The sequence below is a fragment of the Camellia sinensis genome, chromosome 1 (genome assembly GCF_055761805.1).
Source record: "Camellia sinensis isolate YWXY chromosome 1, ASM5576180v1, whole genome shotgun sequence".
NCBI classification, from domain to species: Eukaryota; Viridiplantae; Streptophyta; class Magnoliopsida; order Ericales; family Theaceae; genus Camellia; species Camellia sinensis.
Window position 1 is genome coordinate 253986145 of NC_138961.1, and position 12637 is coordinate 253998781.

The window sequence follows — 12637 nt, forward strand, 5'->3', positions numbered from 1 at the left end:
AGAGATGGTGTTGAGAGAGTATTGTTTTCCAACTCATTAATAATACCAAGAAAGTTATGCAAATTGAATAATATAAGATGTGTTATTATATACAATGTTTCTAGTGTACTGCCAGTTCAAAATTGCTGAACCAGATGAATTGGCAGCTCAAATTAAGCAGCAACGAACGAGTGCAGTACATTTACAGCCCCACTGAATTCAGCATGACAACAAAATGTCCAACTAGTAATTGGTTTTACACTGCCAATACCAACATAAGGCTTCCTATATGCTTTGCTGCCTCAATAGCATGCTGATTGATTCTGCAAAAGGAAAAAGGTGCATGAGGTAGCTTATCACTTTGATCAAAAGCAAAGAAAATGGGAAACTTTAATGCAAATTGCATGCAACCTTAAGTTGTGTGAAGAACCACCAAACCACGATGCTTAGTGATGAAAGCTCCATGTGTGTGAGTTATGTTACCTGTAAAAAACAAAAAGTTACTAGAGAACAAGATATCAGTGATTAATGTAAAAGCCATCAAGGAGGGCTTCAGATTAACACTATACTAACTGTTGCATTCTTGGAGGTTAGTCATGCTTCTCAGATAACATTCTAGCCAGCATGCCCATGCGGTCACATGCATACACATTACGTATATTGCAAAATATATAGATTGCAAAACATGAAAATTGAGGACAGGACAAGTCAAGAATAGTTGTTTGGTAGATTGAGAAAATTGGTAGTCTCCAGAGTAATTGGATGTAATACATTAATTATCATATCTGTGGGCACTATTGTAGAAATGGATTTCAAGTTATTGGTTCCAGTCAAAGATGAAAATGTCTGATTCTCTGCTATTGACCAAGAAGGTGCATTTAACTGTGTTTCACACTTCAAAACGCTGCAAAAATTTTGAAACCAAAAAAATAAATATACAAGATTATATTTCTGAAAATGAAGTTTGATGATATGAATAATGAAGCGTTAAGCTGAAGCCAAGAAATATATTTGCAATTCTAGAATCAGAAGAAGGATATGATAATGATTAAGCCCATCAACGAATGACTTGACCTCAGTAGCATAGACAAAGCATGATGACCTTTTTATTATTGTCCAATACCAGGTGTTGAGAAAAAGGTAATCGTTTTTTAGGAATTAAGTTGCTTCAGTTTCTCAAGGACTTGATTCATTGATGGGCGAATAGAAAGCGGTTCCACTATGCAGATGATGCAAGTCTCAAAATTCCCAACAAACTCTCTTTAGGCCCAGCTTTCCACAATTTTGGGGAGAAGAGCTTAGAAGAACATCCCTTCTTGATTACAATTTAGCCCATGCAACAATATTGAACCCATTACCATACTCAGAAAATGATGGATTGAGGGACTGCTTTCATGACATCAGTTCCAAGAGCACAACCCCAAAACTATAAACACTAGCCTTGTTAGAAACCCTGCAAGTGGTTGCATATTCTGGTGCCACATACCCAAATGTGCTTGCTACATCTGTGGTAGCATGGGTCTCAAAAACTTCTAGAAGCTGAGCTAACCTAAAGTCTGATAGGTACGCATTAAACTCCTCATAAAGTAAGATGTTGCTAGGCTTGATGTCACGATGAACTATGCAGGAAACACAAGAGTAATGAAGGAAAGGCAAAGCTTGGGCCATGTCAATAGCTATCTTGTGGATTACTGACCATTCTACATTGTTGCCTGACCTTTCATGTATAAAGGTTTCAAGATTTCCACCAAAAAGATAGTTGTAAATCAAGAACATCTTAACTTCTCCCACGTAGTACCCAATGAGAGTCACAAGGTTCTTATGCTGAATTTTCTTCCTAAAGTTCGTATCTCTGCATTAAACTGGTGAATGCCTTGAAATCTACCAATTGAGAGCCATTGCACAACTACAAGGAAGCCAATTAGGTTGAGGATACTGAATTCCCAGTTGCTCTACCCACGTTGTCGTAATTCAGTTCAGTCGGAGCGTATGCAAATGTCACTACAACTTTCTTTTTTAGGCTAGTGAGTCTACTAAGCTTTCCCTTTCCAATGAGGGCGAAAAGAACTATAACTACTAAGACAAAAAAGCACAAAAGATGCAGAAATGGCCATCACTATTACAAGAGACTTCAATTTACTTCGGCTGTACCACTTTTGAACTTGAAGTGGGACTGGAAGCCCAGTTAGTGGTGCTGAGTACTAGTCTGACACAAACGTAAAAATCAATTCCTTCCAAAACAATAAGAATCATTTGCGTACTGAAGATGAGGTATATGACCGGAAAGGTTATTGAAAGAAAGATCCAGTTGAATAAGATTGAGAAACTTTGAAAAAGATGCAAGTTCCCCCCCAGAAAGCCTGTTGTGATCTAGCAACACAACTTGAAGACTCGTGGCATTGGCTAAACTTCCAGGGATGGATCCAGTTAGGGCATTTTGAGAGAGATCCAAAACCATGAGAGAAGTTAATTGACCAAGCTGAGTTTGGATTTCTCCAGTCAAATTGTTGTCTTGGAGAGAAATCAACTCCAAATCCTTAAACTCTCCCAACTGAATAGGAAGGGATCCAGACAGCAAGTTTCGACTTCAGTTGAGAAATTGAAGCATCTTCAAGCTGCTAATCTTGGGAGGAATTGACCCACCAATACGGTTTTGTGCTGCTTCAAAAATGGTTAACTATATGCAATCAAGGAGTAACTCTGGGTATAGTGCACCAGATAGTTGGTTAGCACTCAAGTTAGCTGAAAAGCTTTGCAGATCATTACAGTTTGAAAATAGCACTCCTAGAAGAGACCCATTAAACATATTATTGTTCACCAACAATCTGTATGAGGTCTTACCAATGGTCTGGAAGAACTTATTCGTAAAGGAGAAGAAAGACAGAGAACTAGAGAAGCCATTCCAACTAAAATCTTGGACGACCATAGATAAATGATTATCTGAGTCGGATTCAAAGAAGGTGTTCATCTAAGAACCCCAAATAGGTATGTTAGAGTAGGCTATCTAAACATCTTCCTCGTATAACAAGTTAGGAACGTTCCTACAAGAAATCATGCTAATATCACAACTGGTGTTGTTGCTAAATCTTGGAAGAAGACCCAACAATGAATTTTTGCTGACATTGAAATACACCATACATGGAACTTGCAGCTGCCAAAGAATGTAACCTTGCAAACCATTTGAACTCAAATCCCAGTGAAATTTTTGCACACTGCTGCCATATTCTGATGTAGGTCACCAGTAAAATAATTTTGCCCCAGATTGACTACCCTCAGGGATCAATAATAGGTATTATTGTTATTATCGCTCCTTTAGTTATCAGGCAACCTACCCTTGAGATTTGCCTTTGGTGCCCAAAATATCTGAAGGTTTGGAAGCAACAACACCTCATAAGGTATACCACGGCCAAAGGCATTGAATTCTCCAACACCACAACCACCACTGGCAGCGGAGGAGTAATTTTGGTCAGATTGGGGATCAACCAAGTTGGTCAACGTGACAAAAGAAAGCTTTCGGCAGTCGGCTAGTTGTGTAGGAAACCTATCGGTGATACTATTTATGGAAACGTCGAGAATTCGGAGTTGGTGAATTTGGCCTAACTCGAGAGGAATAGGACCTTGGAAAATGTTGCCATCGAGTGAAAAAGTTCTCAAGTTGGAGCATTTGCCGATAACAGAAGGCATAGCTCTAAGAAAATAGTTGTTAGAGAGCTTCAAATGATTGAGAGACTCACATTTAGATATAGCATCAAATTTATGGAGATCAGTTGGACTTGAAAGCTGATTGTTGGAGCAATCAAGAGTATTTACTTTGGCAAAACCAATCAAAGTATCCGGAATAAGACCGGAGAACGTATTATAAGATAAATTAAGGAGGCGGAGATAGGAGAGGTATGTTATCTGATAAGGAATGTGCCCGGAGAAATTGTTTCCTTGGAGCTCAAGGATTTGCAAAGATCGAATATTGTCGATTTGAGATGGAATCAGACCGGAGAGTAGATTGTGGGGAAGGGAGAGAGTGTGAAGCTCAGGTAGGTTTCCGAAAGGGTTTTGGAGAGGGAGGGAAATAGGGAAAGGCAAGAAAGTGATGTTAATAGCAATAACTCTTTTGGAGGTAGAGTCGTAGTGGACACCATACTAGTTGTAGTGGTTGTTATTGTTGTTGTTGTTGGTAGAAGAAGAGTTAGAGTTAGGGTTCCCGTTCTAGTTCCAGTTCCAGTTCCAGTTAGAGAGACGGTAATGTAAGAATTTGTTCTTAATTAGGCTCTCATTGATTATATTTTGTTTGGTTTGTGAAAAACAGGTTGAAAGTGATTCAGACAGATTGACTGGTATGAGTCCAAAATTATCATTGTGATTCGTAAAGTTTTGGGCCATGGTCTATCTTGGTGTGTTTATTATTTTATAGGTGGATATGTGATATGGAAGTGTAACGCCTGTTTTAGTAGTTATTTTATTTAGGTCCAGTCCTCTCTCTTATTCTTAGAGTTTACATATATCTATATATATGTAGATCAAAGGGTTGTTAGCCCCATTGAAAAACAACATAAAGATTAGGAGAAGAACTGGTGCTAAGATTTTCCGATTGTGAATATCCCCAACACCACATCACGACTGCCATCATGTTGCCAAACACATGAAAATATTTTCTTCGAAAGATATTTTTTGACAAAACCAATTCTGTAAAATATAGTTTTAGTTTGAAAATATTTTTGGTCGAAACAAGCCAAATGAAACGTTAATAAATGCCAGAACACTTGAATGTTATGTTTGGATTATGAATTTTAGTAAAAATTTAAAAAGAAAAAGAGAAAATATATTAACAATATGAATGAAATATAAGTTAATTTTTATTTATTTTTTAAATCTATATTTAAATTTATAATCTAAATACAATGAAAATAAAATATTATGTATGAAGCTTATAAATAATATATTAAATGTTGTTATTTTTGTACAAAGTGTGCAGTAGACGATGATGAACAAGTGTGGAATTGAAGTTAAGGTCCATGAGACTTTTCCAAACAGAGTCTGGAATCATCTGAGACTAACAATTTTGACTCCTAGTGAATGATGAATTCTTTCGCATAATATATATAACTTTTGCTCTCTTTTCTTTTTTATATTTGCTTTTTATCTTTTTCTTTATTTTTTGCTCTTTAGTATGACACAAATGAGAGGAGATAAAGAGATAGAAGAAGTAGAAATTAAGGTTTTTTTTTTTTTTTTTTTTTTTTTTTTTTTTTTTTTTCAATGGTTAAAGAAATGAAGAGACTTGAATTTTAGGAATTTTCTTAAAAATAAGTTCAAGAATTGATCTGATATCTCTTTCATGGACCAATTCTTTCTATTTGATTATGTTTGGATGACCAGAATTATAGAGAAGGAATATGTGAATCTCATTACAATAAACTTAAAAAGTATGTCCTAGGAAATGGTGAGATTTTTTTTTATTTTTTTAATTATATTATTTAAGAAAGTGGGATGTTTTTAGATTTTATTTTTTGTTAAAAAATTCTGACTAAATTTTCCATTTTATCTTCTTGTTTTTTTTAGAATATAAATAAATATTAAAAAAAATATACAAATTAGTTGACCCAATTGATTGATACACAAAGTTTAATTCCATTTGATTTGGTTTGGTTATAAATAAATATTAAAATGAAAAATTTACTTATAAATTTTATTTTGAGTAATGGTGATTTATTTAATCCTAAAGATTTTTTTATAAATCAATTAGTCCCATTGATTTTGGAAAGGCATATTTAATATATTATTTAAAAATTAGATTTACGGTTATACCCTTATTTCTATTATGTTTTTTTTTTTTCTTTTGTACTAAAAAGGTAAGGTACATAATATATGAGAATCAAATTTGAGATGAACTTTTATATATGAATTTTTTTTTTTTATTTAGAAAACATTTCAAAAGGAGTACAAAAATAACTTGAAATATGAAATTCTTTAAACATTCCAAAACAATGTGCGATTCTTCAAACATTTCAAAAGGAGTATAAAAACTCCTTAGTAAGTTTTGGGCAAATGTATAATTTCAAACTAAAACACTCTAATATAACACTCAAACGTAACACTTCAAAAAAAAATTCTTAGTGTAATTTTCTTAAACGTAACACTCCAATATAGTATTACAAAAAAACTCCTTATGTTCGGTTAGGGGATTTGGAAAGGGATTTGAAAATGAAAAGGGAAAAGTTAGGTGAAATGTGAATAAAATATACCTTCATTTTAGTTTCACACACTTTTTTCATTTCTCTTTCTAAATCCCTTCCCCAATCTCCCAACCAAACACAATGTTAGTGTAACACTCCAATGTAATACATAAATAAATTTCTTAGTGTACTTTTCTCAAATGTAACATTCTAAAAAAATGATGTGGGATTCTTTAAATCATTCCAAAATGAGTATAAAATTTCGTAGTGACCTTTGGGCAAATGCATAATTTCAAACTGTGAGTGTTACAATTGAAAAAAGTATATGAAGAGTCTTTTAGTATTTTTTAGTGTGTTACATTAGACTATTACGTTTGAGATTATATTGATTGGAGTGTTACATTTTAGTGTGTTACATTAGAGTGTTACGTTTGAGAAAAATACACTAAAGAATTTTTTTGAAGTGTTATGTTATTACGTTTGAGAAAAATACACAAAGAAATTTTTTAGTGTGTTACATTGAATTGTTACGTTATTAAAGTATTACATTAGAGTGTTATATTTTTGTGCGTAACGTGAGATTTGTTCCAAAATGAGAAAAAATTCAAAATCTCTATAGTACGGATTGCCTAAATATGTAATTTTACATTTAGAAAAATCTACTTTTATCCCTAGAAAATTAAACCCATACATGTAAATGACTATTTTTTTATGTAATTTTCACTTTAATGAGATATTTGGGTTCATAAGAAAAAAAATAAAAAATTAAACAATTTATAAGATTACATTTTAAGATTTATTGATATTTCATCCTATTAAAATCTACACCGAAAATCTTCAAGTTATCCAAGGTAAAATTACTTTGGTAATTGGCTACTTCGATTAATGATTCTTTGCACTTGTATTTTTCTAAAATATATTTGAACAATAATGTTATGGGACCCGGATAAACTACCGAGAAGATGACCGAATGCCTATTTGGCATGTCCACGTAAATTACGTGGGACCTACCACTCATAAACGTCAAGATCCTCACGTGATGTGAATTGATGCTGATGCTACTCGTTTTCCTTAGTGAAAGTCCAAGTTAAAATAAAAACAAACAATCCAAGTTAAAATAAAAACAAACAATTCATAGTATCAAAAAACAATATTAATGCTATAATTATTATAGATAGAGAAATTTATTAGAAAAAAAAATTTAAGCACTTTTTTCAAGTACTTATATTTTAATTAGTTTATAACATATGTTTATTTTTCAATAGGTCATATTATTTGGATATTTAGTTGTCATTTGGCATGTGGATTCATTTTTTTTTTTGACTTTTTGACATTTTGGTTATTTTAGTTCTGGTTAAAAAATTCGTTTGCGTTGATTTTTTTACTTTTATGAGAGAAAAAATGAAATGATTATGATTTGGATATGATATTTTGTCATTAACTTTTTAGTTTATTTTATCTTTTTATAGCTAAATTAGGCTCAACCTATGATGCTAAACGAAGCCTTAATTCACCACATCTTAATTCTCAAGCTTAAATTGTAACTCGAGCTTGTCTGTCCAAGTCCGATCCGAATTAAATCCAAGTTGCCCGAATCACCTGAATTGCACATAAATTTTAAATTTTTTTTAGTGCAGCTAAGCTAATTAATTTGTTAAAATTAGACTATTTACATTTTTTTAATATAAAATCATTAATAACTTCAAAATAAATAATTTATATAATGTAAGAGAGATACCGTTGTGATGGTATTTACAATTTATGAGTGAGAAAAAAAAATAATTTTGTATTGTGTTAATTATGTGTTTAATATATTTAATATGATTTGACGATCTAAATATCATCTACTGCCTACAATAATTTATATGTATAATCAATAGTTTTATACAATTATATATATAATTCGGATTTTGGGTTGTTCAGGTTGTTTGATATTTTTGTCCAAACTCACTCAAATTTAATTTTTGAACTTTTGAATTTTTGTCCAAACCCATGCTGAATTTAAGAATATTTTTTCCAAGCCTTAAAATTTTTTAGACTAGGTTCGGGTTGCTTAAGTTGAGCCCACCCAAGTCGCACCCTAAGTTTAGTTCAATGGTTATAAGTAAAAATATTCATCACTATATCTAAATTATTTAGTTTAATAAATATTAATTTTACATACACAAGTATTCTGAAATTTTTATAAATATGCTTTAAAATTTTAAAATATATAAAAATAAAACAATTTCTTCATATTATGGTTTTGTTGGGCAAAGACCAAAAAAATCGCAATTTTTTAAATTTTTTTAAAGAAATTTGTGTCAACAATATTTTCTTTTCAAGTTTTTCTAGATTCGAAAGTTCTCAAAATATGAATAATAATAATAAATTGAAAAACAATCCAAAAAAATGCTACACTAACCTCTTTTTGGTGTTTAATCAATATTTTTTTTTTATTTTGGATTTTTCAAAAAATATATTTTCATGCTCTTCTAAACAAGTAAGTACTTAAAGTGAAAATTTTAAGGGAGAATTACACATTAGTGTGATCGAGAAAATTATTTTTAAAAAATTAAAAAATTTATGATTTTAAATATTAATATTTATAATGTTGATCACTTTGTTTGTAAATAATTTTTCTAATCTCCATTGTTGCGTAGTTGGCCCAAAATTTAATTAACAATTTCTAACTGTTTTGAAATTAACTTTATATGTATATGCATCGTATCAGCAAAAAAGCAATCCCAAAACCTATCTAGCACAAAAACAAGCTGTTGAAAACGGAGAAATGTGGCCCAACCAGTGACGGAGTCAGGAAATTAAGGTAGAGGGGACATTTATTAATTATAATTTTTTATTTAAAAAAAAAAATCATGAGTAACATTAAGATAATCATAATTTTATAAGATAAATTTAAACATAAAAATTACATATTCATTATTAATAAGAACAAATCAAAATTCTATAATAGTATGGAATAGCTCGGTGTGGGATGATGATGTAAGTTTGCAATTTTAGCACAAAAAATTATGAATCAAAATTCCTAATTTAAAAAAATAAAAACACATAATTTATAGCACAAATTATTATAAAATTTATTTAATTTTTATTTGACAAAAAAATATTAAAGAGATGACACTGCTTATAAATGACGTGTTTTGAATAAAAATTATTAAACAGTCTTAAAGTATCATATGAGGTTATCTACGTGATGCTCAAAGTATAGAAAATCACAAATCACATTAAATGGTATGTCAACTACTTGAAAATAATGAATTCATTATATCCAATCTATAATATTTTTTGCTACACTATTGATTTAAACGACTATATAAATAATACCACATAGTGTTTCCAAAGTAACAAATAACTACTTGTTGTAAACAATATAATAAATCCTTAGCCAAAGAACATGGTAAGAAAAAAACAGAGAATACATTTTATAATGGCAATAACAAAAAAAAAAAAAAAAAAAAATCAAAACTGAGGGGGGGGGGCACGTGACCCCCTGGCCCTATGCTGCCTCCACCCCTAGGCCCAACCTAAGTAATTATCGTATCAATTGCAATAATGCCACGTGCACAAAAAAAGTGCACCACACCAAAAATGAATCATGTTTAGTTCATTCTTGTCGATTTTTCACTCAATCATATCTCTCCCAATGCATCGGCGGGTAAAGATCCGTGCACAATGTAACCAAGTAGGGATCAGAATCAGCATTGCTCATTATATCCCCACTAGGAAGCTGCATGGTTTTCACCATCATATGCCTCTGCATGTTATTATGAGATGCATACCAGCTAGTTCTCTGCTTAGCCTTGATTGACATTGTCGAATTCATGTGGTTTGGTTTAGTATCATTAATATTACCCTCCATTTGGGTGTTGCTAGACCCTGGAATTTCTGAATTAGACAAAGATGAACTCGATGTTGTGCTCTCATCGAGCAAGAATTCAGAACACGGGCCAGAGGATGAGCGAGTAATTTGGCCACTCATAGGAGGTTTAGCTGTTATCCTGGTTGAAAGATTGTTCCGTTTAACTTCACAAAGTCCGTTTCACAACATGAGGACACACATATATAGTTTCAAGGCTTGAAATTGGTGTTTGATGAGAATATCTTCAATCTGTTAAGGTTTGACTTTGTTGTGTTCCACAGAGAGAGACAGATACTGCATTGGGGCTTAACTGATCACAATATACAGATATCATGCAACTTAATTGAGGCAACCAAATCAAGGTGGCATCAAAAAGCTGTAAAGTTATTGTATGAATTTGTTTATGGGATTTTGATTTGGAGAAGTGAAGCTAAGAAATGACATGTGATGAGAAGCAAAGCTGTGATGTTATTTTTTGGGTTTTTTTCTTCTTATTATTACTAAAAGTAGGGAGGTAGGAAAAATTAAAAAAATCAACCAAATTGATTGAATTAGACTAAATTGGTTATATTTGATATGTTTTTTTAGTAATAATCGATCTATGCGGTTTTAAATTTGATTCTTTTGGTTTTCGGTTTGGTATCGGTTCAAGTACCTTGTGCACCGAACTAAATCGAAATCGACCATTTTAACATATATTGCATTTATAATATATATATATATATATATATATATAATTGAGCTGATCACATTTGATGGGACTTGAGGCTTGGTTTGGTTTGGTTTGGTTTGGTTTGGTTTTATAATATATATATATGTTGGCTACATATTTTGTAAAAGCCAGTTACAGTTCGACACGTGGCATAGTAAGGGTAATAAAGGAAGGTTATTCAAGCCTTTAATCCTGATCGTACACGTGGCAATAAATATTGGTCCTCACATGATCTGAGTAACACTAGATCAAATAACGGGATGCAAGATGACGTGTCTTCAACGGTTACTCATATTCAAATCCAAGTACAAGAGGGAAGCTCAACTGCCAGTAATGGCGTAATGGAGCTACTTGTAAGGAAGCATGATCAGCGATCATGGAGGAGCAGTTCGACGGTTCGAAGTGCAGTTCGAAGGTCATCACTGACGAGTATAAATAGCAGGGCAGCCCCCAGAAAAAAGGACGGACTCAGATCATACAAATCAGTCATTTACTTCATATATTTTCTTTTCCAGTCTTTTACATTTCCAGTCTTTAAATACCTGTTCTTTAAATACCTGCACTTTAAATACTCGCACTGCACTTCGATTCATAGGAGTAGCTTCAAGTAGATTCAAGTAGATTGCTGTTGTAAACCTCTCCGAGGCTGAGTTCGGACCATTGTAAGTGTTCATTTTTATGAAATGCTTCAATTGTTCTTCATATTACTGTTATTTCTCTTAATTTCTCCTAAGTCAAGCCACCAGTAAAAGTCCTCTTCATTGAGGCTGAAAAGAACTAAAACACAATCGTCTGATAATTGGTTGGCAATCACAATTTCTATAAGGACTGATTGATCCTTGCTGGCACGCTCACACTCACAAAAATACCCTTCGAAAAGCCAAAAAGCCAACAATATATATATATAATCTAATAATATAATGCTATTAATAAGTATAATAAATTATTAACATTCAGTAATTAATCTTATCATCTTTATAGCTCTTAATTCTAACTCATTATTTTTGAAACTTTAGTATTTTTTAACTTTTTGTTTTTATTTTTTATTTTTGTTAATCTAAGAATTGAAAAGTATTTATTAAATAGATGAATTGGATATGTTTGAAATGGTGTATATAAATAACTAATTTAATATTTTTATATAGATTAGTAATTATATTTAAAAATGACTTAAGTTTGAAAGGTTCTAAATCGATTAAACTTCATTGAACCAAATTGTTTCAATCGGTTCGGTTCGGTACGGTTTGATGGGAGAAGCGATTTATATCAATTTTTAAAATAATAAAATCGACATTATCTGTTCAGTGAATTTTTTTACCTAAATACCGACATTATGGATGAATTGGATATGTTTGAAATGGGTATGATTTATTTTTTAATTTTTTTATTTATTATAAAAAGACGTATAAAATAAATAAATAAATGATTTGACTCAAATAAATTAATAAATTAATAAGTTACATATTTTTTTTTACGTTGTCAAAAACACCTTAATGTATATTTAATGTACACATACCAAAATTAATGACTATTCATTGAACTGTCTTTAGCTTTACCCATTAAAGAAACCTGATTGCACCAGTCAATGGGGGCTTTTCCTAAATTAAGCTAAATTAGCAACTTAATTCTTAAATTACGCTTAGTTTGGATAGAATTTTCAAACTAGGCTAAAACGTGGTTGTGAACCACGCTTTCAACGTTTTTATGGCTGTCGTGCGGAAATTTTGTGAAATCGTAAAAGCGTGTTTCTAAACCATACTTTTAATTAAAAAAACGTGGTTTGTAACCATGCTTTTAATTAATTAATTTTTTTTAAAAGCGTGGTTATGAATCACGCTTTTAACTGAAAATTATTTTTTCCTGAAAACGTGATTATGAACCACGCTTTTAACTAAAAAAAATTTTCTTCTGAAAAGG

General features: G+C 31.6%; 1 pseudogene across 1 annotated transcript; it reads right to left on the minus strand.

Moving 5' to 3' along the window:
• Positions 1–40: 40 nt before the first annotated feature.
• On the minus strand, positions 41–10128 carry LOC114261196 (LRR receptor-like serine/threonine-protein kinase RPK2; annotated as a pseudogene). Its single transcript, XR_014365347.1, has 4 exons — positions 9829–10128; positions 1082–4116; positions 391–462; positions 41–302 (listed from the first exon to the last, which is right to left on the minus strand). The product of XR_014365347.1 is annotated as an LRR receptor-like serine/threonine-protein kinase RPK2 (transcript).
• Positions 10129–12637: the final 2509 nt, after the last annotated feature.